This window comes from Acomys minous (assembly GCF_964271855.1).
Source record: "Acomys minous genome assembly, chromosome: 9".
Classification (NCBI taxonomy): Eukaryota; Metazoa; Chordata; class Mammalia; order Rodentia; family Muridae; genus Acomys; species Acomys minous.
The window spans coordinates 61,723,969-61,748,037 of record NC_140490.1 but is presented as its reverse complement, the minus strand read 5'-3'; the positions used below and the strand labels follow the sequence as shown (position 1 = coordinate 61,748,037).

Genomic DNA, 24,069 nt, shown 5'->3' with positions numbered 1-24,069 from the left:
AGAGAGAGAGAGAGAGTTCACAGACTGTCAGATAAACTCACATCTTTGAATCTAAGAAAGAATACTCACTTTATATGCAAGTCAACAGTGGCCCATGGGCTGTCCTTAAGATTTCCATTCTGAATGACAGACCTGACTCTGAAACCCAGAGACTGCAACTCCCAAGTCAGAATTCTTTCTACAATTATGCAGAGACTTTTAGACCCAAACATACTTCGACCTGAATTTAGATGAACTACATGAAATTATCTTAGTTCATTTTTATGACAATGCTGAGCATATTTCCCAACGGGCAAGTGATCTCTCTCATTACCAAAAATTTACTCTCAGCTCCTCCCCCAAAACTGTCTTTTTTTTTTTTCTCTCTCTCTTTACAAAGTGGCTGCTGGGCATTCTAGACCAGCACTTCCCCACACTATGTATGCTATAGGCAGCACTGATTTCCACTCCTTCTACGGAGTCCCATAGGTGCATTCCTGCAGACTGCAACAAGCAGAACTCAGCTTGAAAAAGGCTGCCTTCAAAGGACCTGCCAGTGACCCAGAAGTCCCTCCTCCCTTGGGACAAAACATTGGAGGAGGTGGGCATTTGTTTTCCCCATACCAGGTTCCAAGCCAAGAAAAAAAAATAGTTCCCTGTTCTACATTAAGAAGAGAGTAGAATGCCTCTCCTTTATGTTCAAATTCTGGCTTTAAAAAAGCTAACTCAACAATATTTACATCCACAGGATGGGGAGGGGGCACCACTGTCACCCAATGTAAAAGGAGTTTGCTTCTCTCTGTTACTATTTTATTGTAATTCCTTTGACCACAATAGCTGAGCTTTGCCTTGGTTCTAGAAATTAGACTCTGAAGAGTCTTTTTGTAAATATTTCATGCTTTCCAACACCACAATACTTCTCTCTTAAGTAACACACTTTATGGCCCCTTAATGAGACCATTAAACGTTTGTTATGCTTTAACAACATAATTTGTTAATTCTTAATGTTGTCAACAAATGGCCCTAATAAGCATCCTCCAAGAAGATCATGATCAAGACCATAAAGCTGTAACTCGCCCCAGATTTGAGGATCTCTTTCAACTTGGCAAAGAATCCAGGGTCATGCAGCACTGGTGATTGTACCGTTCTCGGCCCTGTATCTTTTCAGCATTATTAAGACGGGTAAGTGATTAGAAGCAAATGTCATCCCTGTCATTAGCCAACTCCTGCACAGACTGGAAAAAGAACCCCATCAACCTTTGCTTTACGGACCTACAGCCAAACAGAAAGATCCACATGGACCACACTTCCCTGCCTTTTCTAGACTTCTCTGCTGCTCAGGAAGTTCCTCTTTGAAAAGACGATGTAACAGAGCCTTTTGACCACATCTGTCCTATGTTCCAACAAATACACAGACACAATATCCCTCACATGTGTGTGTTGTTTCTGATAGCCACCAGTTTCTTTTCTTTTCTTTTCTTTTCCTTTCCTTTCTTTTCTTTTCTTTTCTTTTCTTTTCTTTTTAAACAGGGTTTCTCTTTGTAATAGCCCTGGCTGTCCTGGATTCATTTTTGTAGACCAGGCTGGCCTTGAACTCACAGAGATCCACTTGCCTCTGGCTCCTGAGTGCTGGGATTAAAGGAGTGTGTCACCACGCCCTACTTGATAGACAGTTTCTAACTATTAGTGGAAAGGCGGGAAGATTTTGCACTCTGTCTATTAATGCTCAAGTCACACACACACACACACACACACACACACACACACACACACACACACACACACACACACATCAAAGCCCACTCAAGAAAGAGCTCAAACAAAAATGCAAGGAAGGCTCCATCTAAACTTCTGCTGGGTTACCCTAGGGAAGTGATCATCCCCGTGGGCTTCAATAGAGCACCAGCTGGGAGGGTCACATCATGCTTCTCCTCACAATTCACCTCCATGAGAACGCCCACGCAGTGTCAAAGATAACAGCAAGTATCTCTTTCCTCCCCCACACTCAGTCTACTTGGGCTCAAGTGCATGTTTCAGAATGTGACAGCATTGTAAAACATGGGTAAAGTTCTCCCAGACATTACAAAATCTATCGGAGACCATGTACATAGGAAGAACACGTCTAGTTTGTCCTTCTGACTTGCCACATGTGTATTTTCCAGAATATTTCCTCCCAGTGTGCTCTTCACAACATTAATTTCACACTGAAGTCTCAGTTTGGAGAGAGAGTCATGACACACTGACATGCTTCTTCTGGGAGGCAAGAGGCAGAAGCTAAGAGACTTCAGCCTGTTTTCAGGGGACTTCATCCCAAACAAGGTATTTAGGACTTGGACACCGAATTGCTAGATCAAGTCAGCCTTCATTTGTTTGTTTAAGAGGCAATTCTCAGGAATGAAGAAACGATACAACTTAATATGGCAGCTCGAACTCAGGAGCCTGGAGACATGGAAATACATATATCCACGTGGTTGCATAGATGCTCATATTTAGACTTAGGAACATTTAATCCCGTTAAATTTCATAGACCTGGGGAATGGATGAGTAAAGAGCTCTGTACAACTGTTCCTGCAGAGAGCACTACTCTGGAGGGGGACTGCTATGTTTCTGGGGAAGCCCACATTTCCCTCTGGAGTCCTCTAGTCCTGGGATCCTGGTTTTCTTTTCCTGGATTGGATATTGGACAGCTGCCTCCAAAGCTGGACATTACCCTATGCCCCTGGGATGCCAAGCAGTGCCCAGCAGGACCCAAATACAAAACAAGAGTGATGTTAGTATGTTTCTCCCATGTAGTGGGAAATCCTCTATTCTTTACCAAGGCTGCTCTTGCCCCTGGAACTGAATCTGCCCATGGGGCATCACTGGGCACAGTGCCAGGCATCCAGGATACTTTGGGGACATTTATCCTTTTAGAAAGCCATTCCTTATCTCAATGGTCTCCTTGGACATTTCTGTGCCCCAGGGGAGGATGGTGGATGCCAGAAGCCAGGAGAAGTACAGAGCAGAAATGGAAACTCAACAGCATGTCAGTTCTGTACTGGGCCAGAGCACCATGGGCAGCTGGAATGCCATCCAGGCTGCTCAGTGACACAGAGGAATCTCCATGGCTTTGAAAGGCGACATCTGTGCACTCCATGACCTTGATATCCTGAACGCTAATGGTTGCCAAGGGCTGGGATAAGGGGGCTCCCAGGTGGGGAACTGCTCTCCATGTTGAGTGCAATGGCTGTTCTGTCACTATGTATACTGCTGACACTTAAGTCATATACCTAGAAGCCGGCGGGGGTGGGGAGTGGTCCAAACTACACCTCAGTCATTCTGACTTAAAGATTTGTTCTCATGGAAATGATCATAATGAAGTGTTGCCTAAACATTTCCCTTGCTAACAGGAATTCGGTTAACTGGGCCTTTTTAGGGGGTAGTCTTGGAGCAAAGGTAAACTCTCCTGTACCCCTAAAGTTAGACACAGCTCCTCACAGGTCTTCCAGGTGGGGCAAAGCTATACACGTCACTAGTACCTATTACTCTTCATAAAGAGAGCATGGGCAACAAGCACCAATGGGGCACGCTCTCTTCTTCAGTGATATTTGGGCTGAGAAAAGATGGTCAGGAGCAGAACGGACAGCCCAAACGGGAAGAACACCGACTCTGAAGATAGATCCAAGGAGGGGGAAAAAAAGTGGCTCCCAGGATGCTTCCCGTTCTCAACACGCAGATCAAAGCCCAGGACTCTGAAAGGAAGGACTCATAAAAAGAAGGACCCAAGTGTGAACTAACTGGGTTCTATGGCACCCCACCTATGGGGTCAAATATGCTCAGCCATCCCTGCTTTCAGGAAGCAGCCCCCCTCCATGAAGGAAGCCACAGGAGTGCAGCTCCTGCTGTGGCCTGACCTCACCTGCATTCCAATTCTGTAATCACAAAATGTCAGAAAGCTGCAGTAACGTTGAGCAAACATTAACACTTTTGACCCCTCGGAGAAGTTACGCATAGCTAGCAATCTGAAACAGAATAATTATTAGTTATCTTATTTATTAGATGAACCCTTTTGAGTAATAGCCTCAGGGGACATTTATACATGCAATAAAAGACCTCATCACAGTCAAACGCACGAGGATGTGGCTCATTCAAGGGTTTGACTGAGGCAAAACGGACGAGCCCAGCAATGCTTCTCAAGATGTGTGGAGTGTGGAGGGCCTTGATCCTACTTCTTTCCTGGGTGTGGTACCAGCATCCACTTCAGAAACACCAATAGGCTTAGGAGTTAGAATCAGGAAGACACACTTGCCAATTTAGATCCCCTAAAAAAAAAAAAAAAGTGAGCCAGTGTTTCCAGAACATCACTCCAGCATGACTTGTGGAAGAAAAGTGAGGAGTGGTGATTGGTTTTCCTACCAAGCTGTGTCCCTCAGCAAAGCTGGAGTACCCGAGATCACAGATCGGGGCCCCAGAAGCCTATCTTGCTCGATGAGTCACAGGAAATGAAAACCACTGTATCGTTAGTCAGTGTTGATTCAATAGACTCTGGAGCCAGGCCCCAGCAGGGCCCGTGGCAAGTTGCTTGCACGGTGAATCACGATAGAGGGTCAAAACTCTACCAAAGCCCTTTCATACAGTAGTCTGTTGGCCTCACCAACCCAGCTCCACCCCATCCTCTCCCATTGGAACCAGTTTGCTGTACAATTTTAAATGAACAGAGATTCTACTAAATAGGGGAAGTGAGAGCGGGTGATATAGGTACCTACAGAAAGCTGTGTCTCCAACCCCGATCCTGTGTCAGCCACTGTCCGGCTCCTAGTTGGTCCCTCTGCTCCTTTTCTCTCTTTGCCCTGGAGGAGGATGAAACCATGGGATCACCTAGCAGGCCCAGCAGCCAGAGGCTGGGTTTAGCTGTAAGATGGAGCAATCTGAAGGATAAGGGGAACTGGTACATTCAAACAAATCAGCACTAAATCTCTGTTCTGCCGTGCTCAGGAAACATACCAGTTTGAAAGAATGTTGCTCCGGGGTCTTCTGCTAGAGAAATCTGTGCCTCTGCACCTCCCACCAGCATCATAACCTAACTTTCCTAGGGATCAGAAGACCCACCCCCATGGACCTGAGAGACCCCCTCGGCCAGCCAAAATGACAATAAGTGCATATATCATCTCTGTCCCTTCTCTTTCCCTCCCAGAAGAATTATTTCATCTTCCCTGGAGAACAAGGCATCACCCCCCCTGCTGCCTTCTGCTGTAGGCTTTCCTCCCTCCCTTCTTATTTGTCAGGTTAGCTGATACCCTGCTTCTTTTCTGAGCACTTGCTTCTGAGGGGCTGGGTAGGAAGATCTATCTTCCAGAGCGTCCTTCAGCAATCCAAGGTGCTGTCTGGCTCCGTATCCCATCTCTATTCCTGGCCAGGAAGCTGGCTGCCTCATCTCTTCCCTATGCTCCTATGCTGACCTTCTCTGGCCTACAGCTCCTTACCTGAGAGGCTTGGATGTGTGGCTTTGCTTATAGCACTCGCCCCTTGCCAGCCTGCCAGTCCTTCTCCAACTCTCAGATAACTACTTCCTTGCTTGTCAACTATTTGCTGGGGGGCGATGCAGGGGGGGTGATGCAACAGTGTCATCAGGAAGCTGAGAGTAGACACAAGGTGTGCAGCTGAGAAGCCCATCACGCCATGGCTTCAGGCATACTGAAAGCAGCTGGATTTTTGCTGACATCAGAACCATGACTAAGCTGAGTTGGGAGAGGAAAGAAACTTTTCAGGTGGAGGGAACAGTGTGGACGGCAGCATGGAGCCAAAAGAGCACCCACAGTCAGGGACTGTAAACTGTCTACATTCAGAAGCTGTGGAGCCTGTGTTCTGTCACAGGAAAGGACTCAGTGCAGAGAGGGGGAGGCAAACTGCAGTTTTGGAGGACCTCAGTATGTATTCTGAAGCTAATGCAGTCACCAAAGTGCTTGTAACTGGAGACTGACCTTGCTCCCCACAAGAATAACACTGCTCTCTGAAGGACAGATGAAGGGGACAGAACCAGAAGAAACCAGGAGACGCTGTCACATGGGCTGTGTGAGTCAGGCTGATCTGAATCAACAAGGCACCATGGGGATGGAAGGAGGCAGGTTTCGACAAGTGATGGAGGTACAACCCCAGGACTGGGAGGTGACTGGACATGGCGGTTATGAGGAGGACACTGGGTGGGCAGAGGCAGGCAAGGCACCAAGAAGATGACTCTGTGTGTGTGTACATGTGAGTATACATGTACAAACAAAAGGGGAGCCATGTAGAATCATAATAATTTTGACTATCAACTACATTTTTTTAAAACCAGGTAGAATACATCATCTTGAGGAAAGTATGAAATTCCTTTCCATGTCATTAGTCAGCAATGACCCATGTTTTGTGCAAATGGGTATTTGAGCACACATGCATATATGTATGTATGAGATGGGGATTAACACAGTTGCTGAAACTATTAATACAGTGCTCCTGGGCACAGGAGAGAACAGGACAGCTGGACATGTAAGAGTTCTAGGCCTGAGTAAAGGATGAGCGTGTAGCCACAAATTCCATCCTTAGCATCTAATAAGCAAATAACTCTCCTGAAGGGAGAGAAGCAGAAGATGAAGCAGCAGAACCCAGGAGGAATTGTATGACCAGAGAACCAGAGTCTTAGCCAATAGGTTCTCATCAGGTCCCTATCCGTCATTGATGAGTTTAGTCTGTAGCAAGACCCACAGTGACCTTGGGGAAATCACTGCAGAGAACAGGGTGGGAACATAAGCAGATGGGGAGCAGCTGAGGGGCAGGCTGGGCTGCGGACAGGAGCAGGGAGAGGGGTAAACCCTTTCAAGAGCTCTAACTCAAAAAAGGCCCAGGAAAGGCTGGCAAGAGGGTTTTCAGGGAAGGTGGTATTACTAAAGGTAATCACGGATGTGTGTGACAAGAAAGCAGAAGGAGGTGTTTGCTGTGAGGAGGAGGAGAGTCAGCAGGAGATGGACAGAGGACCACAATGGAGGGCAAGAGGGGACACTGAGAACCAAGGATCGTGGCATGTATGTATGAAGATATCATGATGAAACAAACCATCCACTTGGTGTACTAATCTAAAACTTTAAAAAAAAAAAAAGTGTTACTGAGATGCGGCAGGACCTGAGAGGGGCAGCACATCTAGGTAAGGGAGGACACCAAAGTCAAGAAATAAAGTCCTCTAAGAAGGAGACTGGGGTAGCCAGCAGTAGCCTAGAGTGGTAGTTGGGTGGGGGAAGGTCTAAGAAAATGTAGACTGTCTTTCTTGGCTCTTCTGGCCTTCTGGTCCCACAATATCAGTTTCAGCTAGAGGCTGCCAAGCAGGGAGAGACCTCGCACCCAGGGCTCTCCATGGGCCCCCTTAGAATGCCTGGAGCAGCAGTTGGGGGCAGGAAGAAAGCTTATGGAATCCTTAGTGTTTTGGTTTCTATGACAACAGGTAGAGAGAGAACCTACCTCGTGTGAAGGCAACAGGAGAAGTGAAACTGATGCTCATTTTCTCAAGCTGACATAAAATGAAAGCTCCCACCAGGATGTAGTGGTGCGTGCCTTTTAATCCCAGAACTCAGTAATCAGAGATAGGTGGCTGAGTCCGATGCCAGCCAGATCTACAGAATGAGTTCCAGGTTAGCTGGGGATACACAGAGCTCTCAAAACCCACTACAAACATTCAAATGGGGGGGGGGGGGGGAAGGCCCTGGTGCTTACCACCTGGACTGGGGGAGGAGATAGGGTGAGTGTGCAGCAGTAGAGTTTGGCATGAGACAGTCCTGAGTTAGAGTTGAGATCCATACCTCAGGGTTCTTTGTGTCACATGAGGCACTTGATCCATCTGAACTTCTGTCTTTTCATACCAGGTGGAATAATCTGTAGGCCTTGCAACAGGCACAAGAATCACATTAAGACAAAATTTATATGTAATGTATGTATGTGTGTATGCGCGCGCACACACACACACACACACACACACACACTCTACACAGTATAGAAGGCATATTCAAGAAATGGTAATCAGTATTAATATTAGTAATACTACACTCTTAATGATGAAATCAATCCTCATCAAATCAACTTATAATTATACAAATTACACAATTTACCATGAGGTAGACACTTGGAGGAAACAGTCCTTCAGTACCTTTTAACTAAATTACCTGGAATCTGATCTACAGGATTATATTATTTATGCTGCAAATCAAAGCCAGGTAGGTCTCTGCCAACATGCATATCGCATCAAGCATGCCAAGAAACATAAACCTCTAACGTTACTGATTGTGCAATTAACTCATTTGGTCTTTACAGGAAAATACCCCATGTATTTAGGAATCATGTGAGGGATACCAGAAACTCTAGGCTGTGTATGAGATGTCTTGAGCCTCTCAGAGGAATTTTTGTCTATTGAGAGACATTGCATTGAAGAAACTGAAGTGCATATATTTTTTAAAAATCCTTTCTGTTCCTTATTTCTGTCTTCAGCTGCCTCAGTGAACCCAAGATAAGCAGAGTCTAGCTATCTTTTTTATCTTCAGCCCAGGAATTGTGTCTTTAGAGTCATACTGTTAACTAATCCTAAGACTAGGCATGTAGGTCTCATTTTGTTTCATTTTTCTTTACCACAGAAAAGAAAAATTCCTTCTCTGTCTGTCTGTCTGTCTGTGTCTGTGTCTCTGTCTCTCTGTCTGTCTGTCTGTCTGTCTCTCTCTTTCTCCCTTCCATTGCTCCTATGAGTCTTCTCTGAACACAAGCTCAGGGTTCTGTTGACTGGAAAAGGACAGACAGTCTGAATGCAGCAAGTTGTTTCCTGAACCTTCCTTGGAGCCGGATGGGATCCTTTCTGTTTTCAAGGAGCACGAAGCCTCCCTGGGTAGCTGGCCACCGGGGGGTGGGGTGCAGTTAACTGGTTGATCTATAATATTACCAAGAGCCAGTGAGGTCTCCTCCAGCCAGCTTCAGGCCTCGCACCAAGATAAACATCTGAGAAGCAAAACCTGACATGCATCTAGCGAAGGTGTAAGAGCATCCCTAGCAGAAATTAAGGACACATACCAAGGCCTCACCACAAAATGGCACAGACTCTCAGTACTACCAAAGGAAAGGCACATTCTTTGACTCCATAAATACTGTCAACCTTGACAGGTTTAAAAAAGAAAAAGCAAACAGATACAAAATTGTGGCCTTTCGAACTAATAACGGCTGATGAGAAATAATGGTTTTGGTGATTTTAAATAACTAAAAAGAAAAAAAAGACAAACGGCTAAGATCATTTTATTTTACAAAAAAAAGTTTGTGGCAAATAAGCGATAAACATGTGAAACAAGGTTCATTTTATAATTAAAATGCAAATATAAATGATAATGACTTGCCATCTGTTGCCTATTGGCAAATACTTAAAAGTGAGGCAGAACAGAGAGTTGGTAAGGCTTTGAGGAAATAGGCAGTTCACACAACATTAATGGGGTTGTAAATTGGAGCAACCTTTTCGTGGGGCAATTTGGCAATATCTATTAAAATGTAAAGTGCACATAGCCTTTGCCCCAGCAATTCCATTGCTAGGAATTTACCCCCAGGGTATGATCTCTCAACTGGGCACTGGTACACTTGTACCAGGGCGTGTGCAACAGCATTTGTGATCTCCCCAAATGAGAAAGAATGTAATGCCAGTTTAAGAAACTGGTAAAGTTCTTGGGGTATAACCACACAGTAAGTAGGCTGCTGAACAGCTATGAAGTGCCCAGGAGGATCTCCAGGCTGCTGAGGAAACGTGTCTAAGAAACATTGTCACGTGGGAAAAGCCAGCAGCCAAACAACACATGGACATTCAGTGGGACAGTGAGTCACACTGATGATCTTTAGCTATTGATCCACAGATACAGCCCTGTAGAGGAGCATCTGTGCACAGAAAAAGGTTTAAGAAAAATTATAAGAAAGGCTTACGGTAAAGTTTGATCCGGGTAATGGTAGGGCCAGAGACATCGGGAACATTTTCATCTTTACCCTTTTATTTTGAATGAAAAAGTTGTTTTTGTCAGGAGTGTATGGTGAGTTATAATTTAAATCATTAAGTTAAAGAAACCCAAAGAATGAGGTGGAAAGAGTGAAGACCTAAGGAAGTGAGGAGGGAGGGAAGGAGAAAGAAAAGAAAGGGGAAAAAGAGGCCCTTTAAAATGCCAGTATCTTGCCAAACCTCACAGCCACTAGCTGTGGCTTCCTTCATAAATGAAAACAAGGAAAGGCTCCATGACCAGCTTTGTCCCTGTTCTTCCCTGGTCTCTGCAAAGCATGCTGGGATAAGGTCTCCTCCAGCTTAAGCCCAGGCTGAGTCCAGGAAGCCGGTGTGTTTCCTCCCCTAATGCACAAATGTGTGTTTTGCCTGATGTTTTTGTCTCTGTGCCCAGATCCCACAGCGATAGGCGCCACCAGAGCACACAGACAGACAGAGGACTGGCCTGCTTCTGAAGAGAGGAGTCAGGCAATTGGGAGGTCAAGAGGATAACCTTCCAAAGGCCACAGAATGAGGCCTGAGCTTGCAGCCCTGGGGCTGTGTGTGTGTGTGTGTGTGTGTGTGTGTGTGTGTGTGTGTGTGTGTGTGTGTGTGTGTCCATCCAGAGGGGGTGGTTAACTTAATTGAGTCTTTCTTTCCTTCCTTTAATATTCTACTAGCTGATCAAAAGCTAAAGAAAACATTTATTTTAAGTAAAGGTTGTATAAAATAATAAGGCATGGTCTGGCATTTTTTTTTTAAAAAAGAAGTATTATTTTTTTAATTGAGAAATTTGGAGCCGGAGATGTGGCTCTCAACAGTACACTTGCCCAACAAGCACGAGTCCCTGGGAGCCATCCCTAGTACCACAAAGAGAAATTATAATAAAAGCAAGAAGGCTTAAGAGGGTTGATGATATTTAATTTCTAGTCTATGGCAAAGGGAGGGAGTTTTGAGGCCCTCCAGGACCAACATTTGTAAAAGGACAAGGGTCTCCAAAGAAATCCCACTAGAACGTAGTCCCTGGACCCTTCTAACCAGCCTGTCCTGGGTCCTAGGCTGGCACTGAGTCCTGGGGCCATTCCTGAAGCTTACAAAATATTCTGCTGCTGCTGCTGCTGCTTGTCAGCTTAAATATTAACAAGCATGTAAAGCTACTGGGGGTAAAGCCTGGAGCCTGTAATAAGCAGCAAGCCTCGGCTGGATTCTGTAATTACTCCTTGCGCAACTCCAAGGCCCAGTCATGGCTTCTGAGGATTACACACTTCCAGCCTCTGTGGCAGGAGGGCGGCAACTCCAGTGGAGTTGCATAAGCATTTCATAGCATAATAATTAGTCATTAAGAAGCAGAACAAAGGGCCATTGGACCAAGGTGCCATGCTAACAGGATCTGTATTTGCTTATAGCAAAGAAGTTTGGTGTTTTGGGTTTTTTGTTTTTTGGTTTTGTTTTTGTTTTGTTTTGTTTTTTTTTTTTGGCTTTTTGGTTTGTTTGTTTTTTGGTTTTTTTGTTTTCATACACTGCCCTATGATGGACACTGGAAAAGGAAATGAGGTTGGTGGAGGTGGGGTGGGGGAAGGTTTGGTGCAAAGAAAAAAAGGTGAGCACAAGACAGAAGCAAATTACAGGCCCCAGGCGTTGGGACCCTGCAGGCTTTCCTGTGGTTACTGCTGTTTAAATTCCAAACAGGTCAGCTCAGTGATGCTCCCCTCACCCCTGTTTCTAGACTACTGAGTGGAAGGCTCTGCTTCAGGGCCTCTGTGCTCCTAGCCTCTGGTCTCTCCCAGCCTTCCCTGGTCAGCAAGAGAGCTGTCCGGTGTGTCCACAGAACTAAGGTTCGTCCAAGTAAGTAGCCAAAAAGTAAAGGTTGAACTCGTATCGCCCTGATTGCTTGTTACCAAAATCATTATACTCAGAGATCCACCTTCATCAGAGAAGCTTCTTTGGGCAGTAGATGCTAGTTAGTTAATACAGAGACTAACACCTGGTCCTTGTGCAGAGAGTAAGAGACTGTGGCCGTGGGCATCACAGATAATCCAGGAAGAGGGAGCAGAAAGACATCGGCGCCATAGGTACTAGATGACTCCAGCGGCACTGTTTTCCAGAGACAGCAGTTACACACATGGACAGACAGTGTCTGTGACTACACGCACAAGGCCTGGACAAGATCGAGCCAAACAAAACTTCCAGCATGAAGTGGGGAGACAGACGATCCCACCAGGAGCTGAGAAACCACTGGTAACTAAAGGCTGCTGGGAAAGGGAGAGTCAGCTTTGTTCAGGAATCTGGCCGCAAAAGGATACCCATGCTTTAGTAGGTGCCCTATGCACATGCGCATGCGCATGCGCATACTAGTAGCACCGAGTGGACTCCTGGGTTTAAGAAAAAAAACAGTATGCTGTTGAGAAGAAATAGTGGTAGGAGGCATGGGGGAGAAAGGGTAGTTAGTGGAGGGGCAATGGGGAATGGCGTTGATCAAAACATTGTATGCACATTCAAAATGCACTCACTAAGACTTCAAGTTCAGAGTCTTAGCTTTAGATACCCACTCACTCTACAGAGGAAGAAACTGAGGCCAAATGCGCCAGCTGGGGCACTTTCTCATAAAAACCCAGGGGCCCTAGTAGAGACGTCGATCAATTCTGGCTTCTCAGAGTCGACAGCTCTCCTGGCGGCAAGTTCTGTCAGCTTGGGCTGTTGCAGGCTCAGTGAGTACCTGCAGCTTTGACACAACCTGTTTGTACACTTGGGAGGCTGGGAGACGAATACGCGCGGCAACAGTGCAGCCTGCAGGCGAGGGTGAGGATCACAGGGCACACCTGGAGAGCCACCTGGCAGGTACCAGCCCTTGGCAGCCTGGTCCCGAGGATGTGACGTCCAGGAGGGAGAGAGATCAGTAGAGTTGGGCTGCTTTGGTGGAGCCAAAAGGCCTGCTTACCATTCAGTTACACGTTTCCCAGGGGAGGCCGTTTCAGTTCCCGAAGGCTGGAGTCTCACCACACACGAGGTCTGTGAGGATGGAAAGTGGCCTGGATCACCCCCTCTTTCTTTGCACCCAGAAACTATCACTTCTCATCGTGCCACCTGATGAACAGAGAGAGTTGACTCCAAAAACGCAGAAGCGTCTTTTCACATTAAAACTCACTTCTAAGTGTTTTACTAGAGGACGTCAGGGAGACACCACAGATGCAGAACCCAAGTTTTAATATTATCTCAAAATATCCCTAAGAACCTACACAGACGTGGAGAAAGGATAAATAAGTGGCAGGGAACCCAGTGGGTGAGTCAGCTGCATCCCAAAGATGCCAGCGAATGAACCTAGAGGGACAGATCTAGCTAACAGAGCAAAGAATTGTTTTTCACTCTGGTTTCCGGTGAATTTATACAGAAGCATTTTCAGACCTGCTTACCTCATATCTCTCAAAGTTTTGTTGTTTTTTTTGGGGGGGGAGGGTGCTCTGGGGCTTTTGCCATCTGCTCTAAAATTGCAAAAATTCTCTTTTCCCTTTCCTGCCCCCCTCCATTGGCTTATTTTTCTCCTTGGCACTTGGAGCCATCGATGTCATCCACACGACTTACTATTTCTGTCTGCTGTCTATGTCCTCGCTTGACCAAGGCTCTAAGAAGACCAGAGCATCTACGTGTTCACTTCTATTTCTCAGTGCTGAGGCCCCTGCCTGGCACATCCGAGGGCACACAAGGAATCTTAGTCACTGAATGAGCCACATGGACGGAGACAGGGCACTCATCAACGTGAAGACAGCATAAACCCGGGAGACCAGGGACTATCCTCGACGGCAAAGCCATCAGCCAAAGTTATCTTGATAGGTAATAGTCTAAAGCTAACGTGATGGAATTTAACAGGCTCTGTAAATCAATCAGACACATGGAGTTCAGAAAAACAATTTCGTAAGAATGAGATAAGAACGACAGTAAAGTGGGATAGCAGCATGCGCAGAAACGGCAGGGTCCTGGGGGGACTGCCAGCTCAGTCTGAGCCCAGAGAAATCCGCTTCTCGGGGAAGTGCAAGCCCTGGTGTCACTGCTAACGAGAGTAGTCATGGTTTCAGTGTGCAAGTGTGTTCGCATGCACACCCTCTCCGGAAGGCGCGTCTTCGCATGCAGCAAGGTTGTCCTCTGTGGCCTGCTATGGAGGAGAAGAGACGAGAAATCCTATAAATGTCTGTTAAAAAAAGGAACAGATTGACCTCATGAGAAAAGCTCTGGCTTGGAATCCATTCTTACAGGAGAGCGGGAGATTATGTACTCACTCTTGCTGATTTAAAGTGACCGGGGATGGAGGGGCCTAACATAAAGAAAAGAAGTGCCTGCCAAGCTTTCTTTATACTCTGAGTTTTGCTACTGAGGTGACCTTCATCCATTGGTGTAGACGTTTGAGGAAGCTTATGAGAAACACAGAGAAGAACCCTCCACCAGGACCCACAAACCCACTCCAACAGGACTGACTTGGTGATGAGAGGTCTCAAATGATTCCTGTATACATTAAAATCTGAAAAGTGCTGTTTTATTTTCCTAGTCATAAATATTTCTATTGTGATAGCTGGGTCTAGAATAAGATTTATCACTTGAACACAAAGTTTCACCCCTAACCGAACAGGGAAAAATCTATTTTCTTCAGTGGAGTGTCACTGGGTATTTCAACCACACTCCAGGGCAGGCCCCACGCCCAGCAGTAGTATCCTACACAAAGCAGATTTTATGACTTTGCATGCACGTGAGCACAGGTGTGTGTGTGCGGTGTGTATTTTGTTTTGTTTGAGTAAATTTTGTCTTCTTGTGGTTTTTTTCCTTGATATTTGTTTTTATGCTATTTCTAAGAGGGAGGGAGTGACAGGGAGAGAGAGAGAGAGAGAGAGAGAGAGAGAGAGAGAAGAGAGAGAGAGAGAAGGGAGGGAGGGAGAGAGTATTAAGTTGAATGAGTAGGAAGGTAGGAAAAACTGGGAAAGGAGCAAGAATATGATCAAAATATATTGTATGAAAAATTTTAACTTTAAGAAAGATTTACTACCTTAACCTTTTAAGGGCACAGTTTAGTTGTGCTTATTACAGTCACAATGCTGTACAGTACTGCCACTACTCATTTCTAGAACTTATTTTGACTATAATTGACAATATCTATTAATACTTTAAAACATGTAACTTACCTTTTGGGGGATTTTGGTGTTTTGTCTTGTTTGTTTGATTGATTTTTTAAAATAGGGTAACCCTGTGTAACCCTGGCTGTCCTAGAACTCACTGTGTAGACCAGGCTGGCCTCATACTCACAGAGATCCACCTGCCTCTGCCTCTCAAGTGCTAGGATTAAAATCATGTACCACCACAGCTCCTCACTAATTTACTATTACATCTCTCTCACATTGGGTCTTTACAACACAGCCCTGATTTGCTTATGCACACATTTACCTGGTATAAATCTATTGAATGTTTATGCCCCTAAAGACACAGTCTTAGGCATAGAGATCTATGCAGATAACTAAGAAGAAATTAAGTTTATAGGCAATGGGTTGGGTGGCATCTTTCACTCATCATCTTTTTCCTGGCTTGTTTAGGTATATATAGATAAAAATGTACAGTCATTATGAAACATAATATGGAGATTTCAAAAAAAATATTTGCCACATAGTCAAAATATCCCACTGCAATGTATATACACAAGAAGCAAATCAGCATGTCAAAGAGAAATTTTTATGCCTGTGTTTACTGAACCACTATTAACAATAGTCAAACTATAGAAAGAACCTCAGGGTCCATTAGCTGATGAACGGATTAAGAAAACAAGGTATGTATATTCAATGGAATAATATGTATTCTTTAAAAAGAAGGAAAGCCTGCCATTGGCAAAAATATGAATGAGCCTGGAAGATACCATGTTAAGTGAAATAGGTCAGACACATAAAGACTTAGTGAAGAGCAATGCCAGCGAGCTGGTCCAGAAACAAAATGGGGTGAACAGGCCCAGTAGAGAGGAATAGTAATGGTGTCTGAGAATAAGATGGCAGATCTGAGATATGTGACTGGAAGCAGGGCTGCAGCAGCAGCTGTGGAGAGGAAGAATCAAGATGCCATGTCAAAAAGATGCCTGCTGAGTTGGAATATCTCTTAACTGAACTTCCTTGGCACAGAAGGAGAATTCATTTTAAAGACAAAGAAAACATTTTCAACAAAATTATAAAAGGAAATTCCCCAAAGATAAGAAAAGAGATTAATCTTCAATGGAATGGAAGTTCTACTGAAGAAGAGAGTCCTTTGGGAGTGGAGTTGAAGAATGGTGTGGATGTATTTAATACTACAAATAAAAATGGTCGATATGGTTAAGTTTCATGCTTATGTGTATTTTAACACAATTAAATATTTAAAAATCAAAATTGTTGGTGTCCAAATTACACTCAGAAGAAAGCCCAAATGATGATGTGGTGCTTCAAAGGTAAAAAGTTTAGGAGCTGTGATGGCTGACCATTGTCATCTGAACAGAACTTGGAAGCATCGAAAAGACACAGTCTCGGGGTGTCTGCAAGACCATTTCCAGAGAGGTGAGAAGGAGAGTCTCACCCTGAGCGTGGGCACACAATCTCATGTACTGGTTGAATTAAAAAGAAAAAAGAAATGAGAATGTAAACTGAATGCTAGTGCCCCTCCCCTACTTCTCCTTAGCTATAGAAACAATATGACCAGACTCCTCGCTGGGTGGTGGTCCTAATTTCTCCACCATGATAAGTTGCATCCTCCCAAACTGTGAACCAAAAGAAAACACTCCTTTCCTCTGAGTTGCTTTGTCGGGTTATTTGTGACAGCATATGGGAAACTGCAGCTGTGCTGGTACTGACCTTTACTTGTTTTTGTCTGCAGTTGAAACATTACTTGTTTTTGTCTGCAGTTGAAACATTGTGCTCCACTGGTTGCCTTCATTTTCCTTGTTTTGAGTCTTGTTATTTGGCCCTTGGTTTGCTTCCTCTTGGGGACTTTCCACAGTGCTGTTTGATTGCTGGTTCCTCCCCTGTATAAGCAGCTCTGTTACTCTCAATAAACGGCATTCTCTTAATGGGAATGACCCACTGTTGTGTTGTCTTTTCAGCTACAAGTGGAGGTCTCACCGAGATACAGAAAGCAGGGAAAGTCTGACTGATCACCAGGGGAATCTGGCCAGCGCCTCTTGGAGGTAAGACACGGGTGTACTGGGATGGGTGCCTCTAGGTCTTCCACCGTTCTGGTGGGGCAACTAGTGAAACTGCTTAGGGAACAAGGCATCGGGATTAAGTATAAAACGGCAAGAGATTTTATCCAAACTGTAGAACAGAGCAGCCCATGGTTTTTAGTCTCTGGGGGCCTAAATCTTTCTGACTGTTATGTCATCCTTTCAATCCACAGACCCTCGCCGGAGCCTAGACTAGTAGCATGGGCTCTACAACAGCAGCCAGAAAAATAACTGGTACAGAGATGTAGTTATGAGCAGGGTGGTTATTGTGACAAACCCGACTGTGTGCTTCATGGTCTTTGGGACTTGATTTTAGGAGGAATGTGGAAGAGTAGTGGTTTAGGCTGTAGAGCCCTAAACTACTATAAACAGAGCTTAACGGACTATATTGGTGGGAGTTTGAAATAACAGAATGTGAAGGGAGATGAACTTAGTGCAGTCCCAGATAATGAGGTTTTGCAAGAGAGCAGTTCACACAGAACAGCTAATTAAAGCAGGTCACACAGCACAGCACGCTGGCAAAATCGGTGGCAAGAATTCCACCTCAGAGGGTGTCTTAGCTAGCCATGCCTCCGGTGATCCACCATATGCTCTCAGTTCACAGTCACAGCCCTGATGTACTCACAAACTCTAGGTGACCATGGGCTGAGCCATTTCCCTATATACATCTTTGCATCTGCTAGTTCTGCGTTTATGGGTTCAACCAAGTGTGGATCAAAGACTATCGGAAAAAGTTGTTGTCTGTACTCAGTGTCTATATACCTTGTCACTGTTCTCTAAGCAGTATGCAGAGCAACCAGTTCACTGTATTTGCATCATATTAGATACTGTAAGTAGCCAGAGATGAGATGCAGTACACAAGAGAATGTGTGTAGAATGTAAATATCATACAAGGGATTTGAGCACCCATGTGTTTTAATTCTCTTGGGGAGGATCCTTGAACCAATACACCCACATAATAGAGGTGATTGTGTGCCCACTTACATTGTGTGCACATGGTTGGTACGTCCAGAGCAGTGCTGGACTTGGATGTGGTCTCCTGCTACATCAATACATTCCCTCAACCCACAGCCCACATCTCTTCCTCATCCTCTCATACAACCCAAGTGTTAGCAATGAGGGATGTATCCCAGACAGCACAAAAGTAGCATCATTATCCTAGCAAAGTGTCATTGAAATTGTACATTTGCTATAAGCAAAAGAGACAGGTGAGCTTGAAGAGAAAAGAGATCATGAAAGGTGACAAAAAAAAAAACTTACCAGGAGATTGGGATAGATGCAGGGACTTCCTATTGGGACTCTAGGTGAGAGAAGTATGGGAGAATGGGGAAATAGAAGGATCCAGAGGGTCCTAGAAACCTACAAAAACATCATGACAGGAAGATCTGGACTCAGGGGCGTCTGCTCAAACTACTTCGCCAACCAAGGACAATACATGCAGTAAACATTGAACCCCTACTCAGATCTATCCAATGGACAGGACACTCTCCACAGTTGTGTGGAGAGCGGGGACTGACTCTTGACATGAACTCTGGTGCCCCATATTTGACCATTTCTTCTTGGTGGGAGGCCTAGTGGCACTCAGAGAAAGAATAGGCAGGTTATGAAGATGAGACCTGATAGGCTGTGACCATATGGTGGGGGAGGAGGTCCCCTTCTGTCACAGGTATAGGGGAGGGGAATAGTGTGAAAGAGGGAGAGAAGGAGGAATGGGAGGATACAAGTAAGGGGAAAACAATGGAGATGTAATCTGAATAAAATTTAAAATATAATAAGGAGATGGAATAGGAAAAAAGAAAAAAAGAAAAGTGGCAAGAAAAAGGAACACAGGAGAGCAACAGCTGCTACAACCTCCAGACATAAATGCCAGGCCACTGTTTGCCATAGAACCGTGGTTGGAGACTGTTACTTTCACAGGATACCAGTAGCATCCCACTGCACATCCATGAACTGGTGAAGCTTTAGAGACAGTGAGGAGGTTGAGAAATGTTTTTGATCTTGCTGCATAGGGAACCATAGAAAAAAGAAACTGGTCAAGGAGTGGACAGAGACTCTGGCAGACTTTCTGGGAAGCCCATCACTTCTGAACCAGGCTCCCAGCGCTTTTCCCTCAGGCGCATCCTTGCCTTCCAAGCTGAAATCAGGTGGTAAAGAACTTGGAATCTCTCTTGGAACAATTTTTTTTCTCTCAGAACCAAAATATATTTCTTCATTTTTTTTAAATAAAAAAATGTTTTCAGATCATGGTTCCCTTCCTGTAACTACTCTCAGATCTTCCTTGCCCACCCAACTTCATGCATCTTCTTTCTCTCTTTCTTTAGAAAACAAACAGAAAAAAAGATTTTTTAAAAAAGGAAAACACCACAAGAAATATACATGCAAACCAAAAACAAAAAAAAAAACAAAAAAAAACAAAAAACAAAACCCCACAAAATTGGAAACCATGATACACAAGCAAAAGACCAGAAAGAAAACAACAACAACAACAACAAATAAAACAACAAACAAAGCAGTATGAGACAGAAAGTCCACAAAAGTACCATCATTGGCTTCCTCTCCTGTTGTCCACCTAATGCTGAGCATGAAGCCCACCCTTATGTGTGGTTAATACACTCAGTGAGGCCCCATTGGTGAAAAGTCACTTTTCCTTTGCAAGCAGATGTCAAGTGCAGATAACTTCTTGCTTAGGAGGCGGAGACCCTATCCACTTTCCCCTCTCAGCACTGGTGCCCCGACTGGCTTGAACTTGTGCAGACATAATGGCATCTCTCAAGTCTTGGGTGTTGAGAAGTTTTTAAGAGGTCACTCGAAGACTTAAGTGCACAAGACAAAAGGTCCCATGAGCCCAAGTGTGCCTGAAATGCAACTACCCTCTCATCACCCTCTAAGGATTCTGAGTGTTGGCAGGAAGCAATGCCTGCAGAAGTCCTTGCCAGTATCTTACGCCATCATCACTTGATCAAAAGAATATCTGCATATTCTGGCATCTGTAAGACATCCAATTTTCTTGAGTCTAAATTTAGTCCCACCAAATAGCATACAATATTTAATTTAAAAAAATGAAGCACTTAGATGTCCATGAAAAATAATGTATATGATGAACATGGAAAAGCTTAGACTATGGCTATGAAAAACAAAGAAAAAAACTTTATTTTTTTTTAACTTTTATTGAATGTCTATGATTTACACATCACGCACCAAAATCCCTCTCCTCCCCCCCCCAGTAAAATAAAACAAACAGACAAACAAAAATCTTGTCATAGAGGCTGCAGTGTGTAATGCAGTGTAGGCTTTTGTCTACATGTTTACTTTCAAATGTTCATTGCTACGAGTCATGGGTCTGGTTTGAGGTGTATGCTATTGTTACTGGATCCTCACTGGGACTGCTGTCGGATATCCCGCTGTTGCTGTGTGTCAAGGAAATTCTTAATCTTTGAATCTGCAGGTCCAGCCCCTTCATGTGTTCCAGCAAGTCATACATGGGGTAGATTGCCACGCCTCGCTCGATGGGCAAGAAAGATACGACCACCGGTTCTTCTCCTAAGCAGCTTTACTCAGGCCTTCTTTCTTCTTTCTCGGAGAATCCCCCAAGCCACTCCCCTCACGCTCATTTATACCACCCAAACAGCCAATCACACTAAGCCACGTCTCACGCGCTGATAGGCTCGCGAGCAGCGGGACCTTTTTCAAATAAGGGGTTGTTTGTTTAAATCGAGGTGGCTCCGGCTGCATGCCAGGCGCCATGTGGAGGCGGGGGTCCACAAAGGGCTCTGTGGCTCCCCACAGTAGATGTTGGGGTGAGGTCCACTCAAAGCCCTGGATCAGGGCCCACTCTCTTGTCCTCAGGGCAGGGCCCGCTCTCCTGCTCCAGGTGGGGGCAGTTCTCCCACTTCCATGTTCTCAGGGAAGGACCAGCTCTCCAGTTCCTGTGTCCTCGAGGCAGGGACAGATGTCAGGGTCTCCTGTCCCCAGGGCTGGCTCACCTGCTCCCGCATCCTCAGGGCCAGCTCTCCTGTTCTTTTGTCCTCAGGGCCAGCTCTCCTGCTCCCATTCAATTCGCCAGATTTGGGGCGGGCCTGGATGGCCTCCTACTCCTGTGGGTACTGGATCTTGTGGGCCCTCAAGCAGGTGGCAAGTGGAGGCCCCTCAAAGTCTTCCTTGAGTAGCTCACAGAAACCATTGATGTTGACCCAGCTCAGCTTCTTGTCCCCGGGGAAATTGTGGCTCTGTTGATTCATGCCTCCCAAGTCTCTGGTTCCATCGTGTGTTGCATGCGCCATGGGCCTCTGCCTGGGTGCTGCCCCTAGTATCCACCTCTGCATGATCCAGCTTTGAGCTCGGCCCTGGCCTGTGAGAGGGGGTCCGTGAGGCCTGTGGTGTGGGTGGTGCAGTCCTTGCTTGGGCTCAAATCAATTAGCACCCCCTCCTCCAACGCCATCTCCTCCCAATAAGGCCGATCTCTGGGGTGAACATTTCAGTGTAGCTCTGGAACACAGCCATCCTCCTCAGAATGCACTGAGGACCTCATCTTTTGAACCCCACAGACCCGCGCCCGCTGCCCGGACCCGCACCTACCCAGAAAAAAAAAATCTTTAAATTTGAAATCCCTTTGACTATAGAATGGTGGACAGTTTTGTCCCATAAATACATCTTAAGATGAAGTTCATATGCCATCTTCAGAAATGGTTAATGTGGGATTGATTGGTGATTTGGCTCAGTGGTGGAGTGGCTTTTCTACCAACAAGGCCCTGGGTTCTGCCCCCAGCTCTAGAAAAGAAAAGGACCAGATTAGACAAAAGACTCCCTCCAACAAAAGCCAAAGTAACAGAAATAACAAACGTAGCGTTGCCTTTGCTGTCTCGGAAAAGCTGCAAAAGGAAGGTGAAGCCAAGAGGCTGTCATGCCCTTCCTCCCTTGTTCCACAATCCACACATACTGGCCCCTATACTCCAAAGTAAATGCAGGGGTGGGGCTCAGGCTCAGAGAATAAAGGAGCCTGCTTCAAAGTCTGAGGACCTGAGTTTGATCCCCGGGGACCAATAGGGTGGAAGGAGATATCTGACTCCCTCAAGTTCTCCTTTGAGAGAACTTTGTGGCCATACTGTGCCATGGGGCATGGGCTCACCCACACATATAACACACAGATGTCCCCCAACACACAGAATAAATAAATGTAAAAACTTTAAATTTTTAGAAAAAAAATAAAGACGCACAAGAGCTTAGATTCTATGAAACAAGTGGAAGATAGATAAATACATGCGGCCATATACGTGCATGACCTCTCCCTCCCTTCTTCCCTCTCTCCCTCCGTCCCTCTCTCCCTCTCTCTCTCTCTACCTTCCTCTCTCTCTTTCTCTCTATCTCTCTTTCAACTTTTCTCCTTTAAAAATTATGGTTACCAGCACTTAGGAGGCAGAAGAATTGGACCACATGTTCCAGGCCAGCCTGGGTTTTACAGAAGACTTTGTCTCAAAAGAAATCACATCACAAGTACCTCTCCAGATCAGGAAACAAGGCAGAGAGAGTGGTGCCTGTAAGAAGCTGCACGGTATTCTACGGATGCTCCATGGCAGGTTAAACTCTTATTGATGGGCCAGCAAGTTGTCAAGCTGTTTTCAGGCTTTTTATTAAAAAGCAATGCGTACATCATTGTGAATGACAGGCAGATGAACTCCGGAAATCTCCTCCTTGTAACAGCAACAAACACATTGGTAGACGTGACCATAGTCCATAGTCGACTCCCTTGACCTCTGGAAATTAGCCTAGTCTTGCAGCAATCAGCAAGTGAAACAGCAGGATCCCAACAAAAACAGAAGGCTGCAGCACTGCACTTGCCCTCCTTCCATCTCCTCCCCAGGTCCTGCAGCTCTAAAGCCTCAGCCTGCAGCAGCAGATGGGGGAAAAGTTGGAAGCCCTTCAAAGCCCCTTTCCCAGGGAAGTATCACTCTGGAACTTCTCAGAAGCCCTACTCACAAGGCTTGTCTTCATCCGACCTGTCTCAAATAAAGGCCACTAGTGCAAAGGCCTTCGGGGGGATGGGGCTGAGTGGTAGAAAAACTGCCTAGACTACATGAGGCCTTAAATTCATCCAGCACCAGAAAAACAAACACCATGCCCCCAAAGAAGCTCAGTCCAATGACAACACAAGAGGTCTGTATTCAGAAAAGCTACTGTTTAAAAATGAATGAGAAAATAAAAGTCTTTGTAGCAGGCCTACCCTGAAACAAACAGTAAGAAAAAGGTCCTTTGGCATTTCTTTTAAGTGTTTCTCAGCCATTTGCTATTTCTCTGTTGGGAATTCTCTGTTTAGTTCTGAGCCCCATTTCTCAATTGGGTTACTTGAATTCTTCATATATTTTGGATATTAGACCTTTGTCAGATGAAAGGTTGGTGAAGATCTTTTCCCAATCTGTAGGCTGTTGCTTTGTTCTGTTGACAGTGTCTCCTGCCTTACAGAAGCTTCTCAGCCTCATGAGGTCCCATTTATTAATTGTTGACCTTAAGGCCTGGGCTGTTGGTGTTCTGTTCAGGAAGTTGTCTCCTGTGCCAATGTGTTCCAGGCTCTTCCCCACTTTTTCCTCTAACTGATTTAATGTCTCTGCTTTTATGTTGAGGTCTTTAATCCACTTGGACTTGAGTTTTGTGCATGGTGACAAATATGGGTCTAATTGCATTTTTCTACCTGTAGACATCCCGTTAGACCAGTACCATTTGTTGAAGATGCTCTCATTTTTCCACTGAATAGATTTGGCTTCTTTGTCAAAAATCAAGTGACCAAATGTGTGTGGTTTCATCTCTGGGTCTTCAGTTCGATTCCATTGATCCACCAGCCTATTGCTGGGCCAGTACAATGCTGTTTTAATTACTGTTGCTCTATAGTACAGTT

The 24,069-nt window shown here is 45.2% G+C and overlaps 2 long non-coding RNA genes across 2 annotated transcripts; one reads left to right on the top strand and one right to left on the bottom strand.

Annotated features, from left to right (window-relative positions):
* Positions 1 to 4,145: 4,145 nt before the first annotated feature.
* On the bottom strand, positions 4,146 to 5,082 carry LOC311605565. The gene is made up of 3 exons (XR_014782011.1): positions 4,963 to 5,082; positions 4,725 to 4,808; positions 4,146 to 4,280 (listed from the first exon to the last, which is right to left on the bottom strand). It is a non-coding gene; the product is annotated as an uncharacterized lncRNA (long non-coding RNA).
* Positions 5,083 to 6,064: 982 nt separating this feature from the next.
* LOC311605564 lies at positions 6,065 to 23,503 on the top strand. The gene is made up of 3 exons (XR_014782010.1): positions 6,065 to 6,102; positions 17,064 to 17,147; positions 20,629 to 23,503. It is a non-coding gene; the product is annotated as an uncharacterized lncRNA (long non-coding RNA).
* Positions 23,504 to 24,069: the final 566 nt, after the last annotated feature.